This window comes from Citrus clementina, unplaced genomic scaffold (genome assembly GCF_000493195.1).
Source record: "Citrus clementina cultivar Clemenules unplaced genomic scaffold, Citrus_clementina_v1.0 scaffold_5, whole genome shotgun sequence".
NCBI lineage: Eukaryota > Viridiplantae > Streptophyta > Magnoliopsida > Sapindales > Rutaceae > Citrus > Citrus x clementina.
The window spans coordinates 7,793,124-7,802,927 of NW_006262201.1; positions in this window are offsets into that span (position 1 = coordinate 7,793,124).

Genomic DNA, 9,804 nt, shown 5'->3' on the forward strand with positions numbered 1-9,804 from the left:
ATCCTGAGTAGCCATCTAGAAAGCAATAAAATTCATGGCCTGCTAATCTATCAAGCATTTGATCGATAAATGGTAAAGGAAAATAGTCTTTATGTGTGACAGAATTTAACTTTCTATAATCAATGCATACACGCCATCCTGTAGTCACTCTAGTGGGTATCAATTTATTATCGGTATTCGTAACTACTGTGACTCCTGACTTTTTAGGGACAACTTGCACAGGACTAACCCATGAACTATCAAAAGTGGGGTAAATGATACATGCATCTAATAGCTTAAGGACTTCAGTTCTAACAACTTCTTTCATGTTAGGATTTAACCGACGTTGCATTTCCCTAGTATGTTTAGCATTTTCATCAAGGTGAATGTAATGCATGTAGTCTACTGGGTTTATACCTTTTATGCCCGCTATGGTCCATCCTAATGCTCCTTTGTGCTCTTTTAAAACATCCAACCACTTACCTTTTTGTTCATCATTTAGGGATGATGAGATGATTACCGACAGAGTACTTTTTTCTCCCAAAAATGCATATCCAAAGTGTTGGACAATGGTTTGAGCTCGAGTTTCGGTGTTGATTCTGATGATGGGATGAGTTTCTTTTCTGATGGTGCTAGTTGTTCAACTCTTGACTTCCATTTATTAGTGTCCATGGATGGTCCTGAGTCAAGCAGGGTGTTGACCTCATCGACCGATCTATCAATATCAAAATCCAAACCAAAGTGAGTTAAACATGTTTGTAAAGGATCATCACTAAGGTTTGAAACAAAAGTATTATCAACTAATGCTTCTATTAAATCCACATCAACAATTCCATCATCTACATTATGAGGTTGGTTGGCAATGTTGAAGATATTCACCTCCATAGTCATGTTGCTGAAGGACAACTGCATATTTCCAGTCATGCATTGAATGTGAGCATCCTCAGTTGCCAAGAAAGGTCCTAAATCCAATAAAGCATTCTCAATTGTGTAGTTTCCTATACTACATGAGATAGTGGGGGAGCTTGGGTCTTTGCATTTTAGAGGAATTTTGTGTTGGAGTATAGAACTAACGTTTTCTGTTAAAAAGACCTTCTTTTGAACGTGAATGTTTCTTTTTTTTTGTACAAAGGTCTTTAAGAAACTTGGCATAAGATGAAACTTGTTTTAAAGCATCAAGTAAATGGATGTTAACACTTACCTGTTTGAAGATTTCAAGAATCTCACCTGTGGATTTTCCCTTCTTTCCTTTAGCTAACCTCTGAGGAAATGGAGCTTTGGGAACATATTCTCGTGGGTTGGTTTCTTCTTTCTCTTCTGATGGTGAGTCCTCAATATTCACAGGTACAATTTGATTTTCTTTTGTTACCGGCATCTCCATTTTGTTGTCAACTTCTTTTTCTTTTCGCAAGGTCATGACTGCTTTGACCTCTCCATGCTGCTATGGTGAACTGGTACTTGCTTCATGTACTCCTTTAGGATTAGGCACTGGTTGACTTGGAAATTTACCTTTCTCAACAGTCATTGCCAAGGTGTGAACTAAAGAAGCAAGTTGTCCCACCATCTTCTTGAGGTTTGAAACTGATTGGGCTTGTGAGTTAAAGCCTGCACTCATCTTATTTCGTAGTCCATCAATAGTGCAGTTCTGTTGTGCAATCGTGGAGTGAGTAAGATTCTTGAGATTCTGGAATAAATCCTCCCATGGTCTGGGTTGAAAGTAGTTCTGGTTCTGATTGTATGGTCTAAATGGTGGCTAAGAGGCTTGAGGAATTTGAGGAATTGGTTGCATTGGTGGAGCTGGAGCTGGAGCTGTTGGTCCATTTTGTTGGAATCCTTGAGACCATGAAAAATTTGAGTGGTCTCTCCATCCAGGGTTATATGTGTTGGAGTATGGGTTGTAATTTGATGGTTTTCTCATTACCCCTATCACATTGGCTTGATCTGGGTATGAGTCGTGGTCATGTGGTTCTGTTGATTTAGCAGTCGTTAACGATGCTATTTGTCGAGAAAGACCTTCAATTATCGCTTTGACTTCTTTAATTTCTGAACTTCACTCGCCAATATGAACCTCATTTACTCCCTTAATTCTTTCAGTGTTCCTGAGCGATCGACTCCGTTGTTGGGAATTATCGGCTTGTCGCTGGAAGAATTCCCAAATCTCTGATGCACTTTTTGACATTAGCTCTCCTCCACTTATTGCCATTAGCCATTCTTGCACATTCGGCAATAATCCCTGCAAAAGGTATTGGCATTGGTGCCATTTCTCGTACCCATGATGTGGCACTTCAAGAGTAGCCCATTGAATCGCTCCCACGTTTCGAAAATTGCTCGTCTTCTCTCTAGGTAAACTCTGAGATTTCCTTGGGAATAGCATTGGTTTTATGCACTGGAAAATATTTATTCAAAAATTTAGTTACCATTTGTTCCCATGATGTGATGCTATTAGCAGGCAATGTATTGAGCCATGAACGAGCTCTATCCTTTAAAGAAAATGGGAATAGTCTAAGTTTAACATCATCATCTGAAAAATTCTCATATTTAAATGTTTGATAAACAGTATGAAAATTAATGATTATATGGGTCCTCATTTTCTAGGCTGTAGAATGTTGGGAGACAATTTAGCACACTAGGTTTTAGTTCAAAACTCCTAGCAGCTACATTTGGGTATCTTATGCAAGATGTGCTCAAATTAGCTAAGGGACTGAAGTAGTCCTTAAATGGCCTCTCCTGTGGTACTGCTTGTTGTTGCAAATCCATTTTAATTTTATTTGCAACATGTTTGTGTGTGCGAAGTGTTTTTTCTAGTTCAAGGTCTATAGGTTCAAGATTAGGTAATAATGGTCTTCGACCATACATGCAAAGAACACAAAAATAAATGGGAACAAAATAAATAAAAACAAAGAAGAAGGAGAAATTATAGTACTAACCTTATCACGTTGTTACAACCTTACTATAAAAACACACTAAAAAAATTTCGTGAAATAAATTAACTAAAATTAAAATAAATTAATAAGATAAACAAAAAAAATTACAATGAAAAATAACTTGAAAATTAAATTACAAAATTTTAAAGAAGAGAAAAAGAAAAGAAATTCTTACCTCTTAAATGTAGATTCACTTTTTTTTTTATAAAAAAATTACAAGAAAACAATTAAAAGAAATTATTCACAAAAATTAATTGTACGAATTAAAATAACTTACCTCCCCGGCAACGGCGCCAAAAACTTGTTGTGCAAATTTTATTGAACTCGCAAGTGCACGAATCTATTGTAGAATAGATTAATGGTGATGAGTGTCAATCCCATGAGGAGGTTGATTCTAATTTTGTGTAGAATTAATTTTTCTAAATTGGTGGTTGGATTTGTGGTAAAAGTAACTTAGATTATCCTAAAATTTGAATTAAAATTTGAATTATTGTACTAGGGAGCCGGTGAAACCAGGGCGGTATCTAGACAAGATTATTATTATTTGTCAACGAAAAGTCAAAACATCCATAAACATTAGCGGGGAAGAGAAAATAAATTTACCAAATAAAGCTCATGGCACATGTTGATACTTCACCTTCAACCCAAGTTTGAAAGAAAATTAGCTACTCATAATTGAACTAGGGGCAAAATGGAAATTTATTAAAATACGTAGAAAATACAAGATGGAGAAGGAATTACAGAAAATAGAACCCAAAAATGGATTCAGAGATATCAAATTAGGGGGGAGAGGTCCCCTTTTTATAGATACATTGAGTAAATCATGGCCATCGAATTAAAAACAGTTTGGACGCTCAGAATTGCGCCATGTCATTAGTCAACAGTACGTGGTTTGACCACGCGGTTTGAACAGTCAACCGGTTTGATTATCGACACGGTTTGGTTGAAAATAATCCTGTGTATATGCATGTACCGTACGCGTAATTTTTGATCTACTAACATGCTGTCACGTCAGTGATCAACAGTGCATAAAAATTCTCTCCAATGGAATCGTGACACCTCATCAGTCAATGCCACATCATCGATCCGTCTATTGAACAGTGTCGTGAACAGTAACGTAGACAATACCATACATGTGAATAGCACTGTACATGTGAACAGTGACATTTTCCTTTTATACTCCTCCTAAGGTTTTCAACTGTCCTGAGTTCAAAAGTGATGTCTGTTTTGTCGTCTGATTTCTCGTTCATTAGGAAATGACCATGATACCTCTAAAATACATAAAATACACATAATTAAATTACAAGAGACTAAAATACATAAAACTAAAAGTGTTAGTAAAACTTGAAGTGTAAAATGACGATTTTCTCATTTATAAATATACATTTTCTAACACTCAACAAGGTGTCAACGAATGGGGAGCATTACATGAAGGAATATGATGCCACTAAATCTAATTTTAGTGGTTGAGATTTTTTATGTATGAGATATCGATTTCATGGGACCATTTCCCCTTTCTTTTGGCCATCAATACATATTGGTTGTTGTTGACTATGTATCGAAATAGGTAGAAGCAATTCCATGTAGAACCAATGATCACAAGGCGGTGATAGGATTTTTTAAAAATAACATTGTTTAATGCTTTGGATTCCCTCAAGCAATAATCAGTAATGGTGGTGCCCACTTTTGTAACAAAGCATTCAAAGCTCTTTTGACAAAGTATTCCATCACTCACAAAGTGGCGACCCGATATCATCCGCAAACCAGTGGCCAAGTTGAGATCTCCAATCAAGAAATAAAGCACATATTAGAAAAGATGGTGAGGTCAAACATAAAAGATTTGTCATTAAGACTTGATGATGCATTATAGGCATATAGAACGGCTTTCAAGACCCCGATTGGGATGTCACCCTACAGTCTAGTGTATGGAAAAGCTTGCCACCTACTTGTGGAACTCGAACATCGTGCGTACTGGGCCATCAAGAAATTCAACTTTGACATGCAGCAAGCTAGCTCATAAAGAAGATTACAGCGAGTAGAACTTGACGAAATTCACAATGATGCATATGAAAATGCCAAGATTTACAAGCAGCGAATGAAAGTCTGTCATGACAGGAAAATTATGAGAAAATCTTTCACCCTAGGTTAGAAAGTGCTTTTATTCAATTCTCGCTTGCACCTATTTGTATGTAAGTTATGCTCTCGATGGTCTGGCCCCTTTATTGTTCACATTGTTTTTCCACATGGGGCAATTGAAATTAAGGACACAAAGAATGGTGTCACTTTTACAGTTAATGGTCAAAGATTAAAGTCATATCTAGAGTACTAACCACATGGAGAGGACTCTGAAATAAATTTGAGTGATCCACCATATTTGAATTGAGATTTTTTTTTCTTTTCGGTGATTTGATTTTTTTCTCTTTTTACTATTCTTTTTCTAATTGAAATTATTTTTACGTAAGTGTGTTTGATTAACCATTAAGTTTTCTCTTATCATTGTTAATCATGAGTGTCTCAACTAAACAGCTCCTCTTGAACATTCTTAGACAAATTCAACGTGTAAAATCTCATACCAAAAGGCAAATTCGATTTTGTAAAACACATCATATTTGGGCTCTACAACCACCAGAGTTAATATCCCATGTTGAGGATTTAGAAAGCCAACTCAAAGACATTGAGGGAGGTGTCTACAATATCCAGTTGGAGTTTGAGGTAAATTCAATAAGAGGACGATTGTAAGTTTCTTTGTGTGTTTTAGTTTGTTTTTAGGAAATTTACACTCGTCCACCTGTTTGTTTTGCCTTTTTCAAAAATACACAAACACTTTTTTTTTTAGCGCGCCACCTGAAGTTTGCTTTTTGTTGCATTCTTCCACTTCTGCCTAATTTTCATTAGTGGATTTAACGGAATGTTAACGAAATGACGTTTTTACCCCTTAAAATTACAATTTAACCCAAAATAAATGGAAATTGGAGATAAATTGGATGGATTTAATTTTTTTCAAAGGTGGATGCTAGAAATTGGAGGAAAATAGTGTTTGTTGCTTGCTAGATTTAGAAAATTTGTATTTATTTCAGTGAACTCAAAGATTTAGAATACGTTCCTCTAAGGTAAAGAGACCGGATCTCTGTCGTTAGTTGTATTTTCTCTTCTCCCTCCATCCATTCAGAATACTATTTCTGGAATCCTGATCTAGTATTATCTATGAGCCTTTATATCTGTTGCTAAGCTTGCTTAAAGATTACATTAATTGCTTGGATCCGAGAGCTTTACAATGGAAATTATTTACAGATTTTTGTAGAAAGGGAAAATTTCAAGACAGGAATAGTTTTCCTTGATGTTTTGATCCTGATTCCCAGAGAGAGAGAGAGAGAGAGATTTACAAAAAATTTCTGTAAGCCAAGTTCTGCCTAAAAAAAAATTACATAGCTTTGAATTTAAACAACTGAAGCTTGAATTGTGGCAAGTCTGTAGCTTCAACTCTAGCGAAACTGTAGAGTCTTTATGAGGCTGTGGCTTCACATGCGAGGTTGGTGGAGCGAGTCCTTCTGCACATGTAAGGGAGAACATCTTCTTTATGATTTTTGTCTTCATGTGTAGCTGGAGGACAGCATCTTAAAGTCTTTGTGTTTAAGAATGGATGGATGTAAATTTAGCAAAATTTATAAATTAGACTTCAACATTCAATTAATAATTTAGAATTAATTCAGTACGTGGCATTGTTACCAGATCGATGCAGAACTTAATCTGCCTTTGTGACCAGATCCTTTTTCCTTCCCTGGGTTTCATAAAACTGCTACGTTCCTCTAAGGTAAAGAGATCAGATCTCTGTCCTTAGTTGTATTTTCTCTTCTCCCTCCATCCATTCAGAATACTATTTCTGGGATCCAGATCTAGTATTATCTATAAGCCTTTAGATCTGTTGCTAAGCTTGCTTAAAGAAAATTTTTAATATTATTTTGGTATATCGGCTGGAAAACTGAACGTGCGTGATATTGATCTGTTCTAAGTCAAGTGGCTTAAACTTTACTGACTCAGTGAACTCTGACGAACAGTCAAAATTGTCTGAAGCCACGATCCAATCCTGGCTTTCTTCAAGAGGCCTCCTTGCCCCAAGTAAAGACGTAACTAAAGCCCAAAGTACTTTCCTCGCCGAAAGGGCCAAAGCCCAATCCCTGTTGGCCAGTGCCAAAACCGAGGATGAGTATTTCAAAGTTATGTAGCAACTTCTTGCTACAAGATCTGAGCCATCCGTTGCAAGTTCTTCATCAAGCTCCTCTGGAGAAGCTGAGCCGTTCATTTCCCTCGGAGATGAAAACGAAGATGACTGCTTCGGAATATTTTCTCCTTTAAAGCATTAAAGCTTTGTAAAAAAAAAAAAGAGTAAAGATTGTCTTATTTCCTTATTGTCTTATTTCCTTGTAATTATCAACTGATTTTTCCTTTTGTATTTATCTTTTGGTTTTTGGGTGGTGAGTGTTACCTCTGTGTGCCTTGGTAGTATTTGGTCGTAAGTCCCGATTTGATTGAAGGGCAGTAAAACCAATTCTTAGCCTTGGATTGTAGCCATACCTACAGGACTAAAACTAGAATATAGGTTTTTATCCATGGATTCTCTGCTCTGTAGAGCATCGTCATTTTCTAGCTCTTCTTCAGGAAGAACTAGTGATTCAAAGAATGTTGTAAATTCGGAAGAATTTGTAATTGAAGATTTTAATAAAGCAATTGATAATTGGGAATTACCAAAAGTTAATAAAGAAATGATTTACAAGACAAAAAAGCTTGATTTCTTTAAGAATGATTATGTTATAAAAACTGAAGAACGTGATATAACCCTTTCAAAGCCTTTTGAAACAATCAATTTGTTTTCAAGACAATCTTTAAAGAAATTAAAAGATAAAAATTTTAATTATGTTCGCATCGGCTTAATACAAGTCGGCATAAAACCCCTTACTAAAGAAGGTCTTAATACCTCCATTCTTGTTGTACTGAGAGATGGTCGATTCATCTCTTTTGACGATTCTTTACTAAGTAGTATAGAATCAAGTCTTTGTAAAGGTCCTATTTCATTTAATTGTTATCCAAATATAACAATCTCTTTAAAAGACAAAAACATTTTAAAAAGCATGATTTTACAAATCAAGACCCATAATTATCACATGATTGAGGGATCTGTCCCTATTGCCTTGATTTATAAAATCTCATACAAAGCCATGATTTCAGCATTTAGTACACAACATAAATTCCAGTGAAAAAGAGATGAAACTCTTCTCTTGCAGACTGACCTGTCTAAAGCAATACTGTTATTCCAAAACCAATCCAGTGGAAAGACATTAATCTTCCAGATGAATGGATTCTTGAAGGAGCTACTGCTCCAGTAATTCCAAAACAACTTAAGCCAAATACAAAGTTGCAAAATGTGATTCAGTATTCTGATGGTAAAGTCAAATTATCCTTTAGGAGATCTACATCTTCTAGATTCTCCGATAAAGATTCGTGTTCAAGTATTCCCTCATTGAAAGGAAATTTTCAAAAGTCCCTTCTATTGTAAATCTCCCTTTCCAACCAGTAAAAAGTCAACCTAGGTTTTCCACCTTGGATATACCTAGTTCCTCTATCCACACTGTTGACTATACCACTAGTGTTCCACACCCAATCTACACTAGCAGTCAACACGAACAAAGCCAGGAAGAGAAAGAACCTTCTCCTCCAACCTCTCCTACGTTTTCTGCTGTCACAGAAAATGTGATTAGTGTCATTGAAAAAGACTTTGAATTGGACAAAACTCTTCTTCATAATGATTTTTATTCTGACACTAATAAAAAAAAAGACTTTAGTTTTTTAAACATTTCTTAAAACAAAGAAAAGAAATTCAAGAAACTTATTATGAGTTTGTAAATTTGCATAAAGTTCATAGATTATTTTTTGATTGGTTTGAGATGTATGCTTCAGATAACAACATTTCATATCCTTTTAAAGAATCAAATCTCATTACTGTTAGAAAGAAAACCACTGAGTGGAACCTCTCTGGTAGTGGTAGAGTCATAGAATCTGAGCATCCACCTCTTAGAAGTCTAATCATTGAACATGGTGAGCCTCTTATTGAGATTAAAGCCTCACCCTATAAAATCCATAAAGATCCAGAATCAGATTTAGATAGCATTATCCAACAAAATAATTTTTGTGATGCTAATCTAAATACTATAGGAAAACAGTTGACTAGAATAGAAAACCAATTCCAGAAGTCAACCATAGCTATTTCTCTTGTTTCGTCAAAATCGGATTCTGACAAAAAACTTAAAGAACTTATTTTCAAACCTTTTCAGATTTTGAAAACTAGTCAAAAGCTTGTTCAAGAATCAAAATCAGATTTTGCTAAAGCTATTAGAGACCAATTAGATAGAATATAAGCTTTTTTTTCTTCTTCTAAGGTCCAGATAGCCCCAGATAGTGCCCAATCTTACTAGAACAGGACAATGTTTCTATAGCCTCTTCTGATATAGAAGCATTTATAGAGGAGCCTATTTCCAAAGCCAACAAAATCCATTGGGAACTAGCCCTACCTATTCTCAAGTCTCCACCTGACTTGGCCATAGACAACAGGCCTGCTGCATTAAATCAATCTCGATTTAATGCATCCTCTATCTATGAATGGAACATTGATGGTATGTTAGAATATAACATCCTAGGTTTATTGCAACAGATGACGATGGCAGCTAATGCCTATAAAACTCAGTCGGGAACTTCTGACAAAGCCATTGTAGAAATTCTCATTGCTAGTTTTACTGGTCAACTTAAAGGTTGGTGGGATCATCTTCTCACCAAACAACAATAATTAGATATCCTTAATTCTATTCAAGTGGATGAAAATGGAGCCCCCATTCTTGATGAATTCAATAGT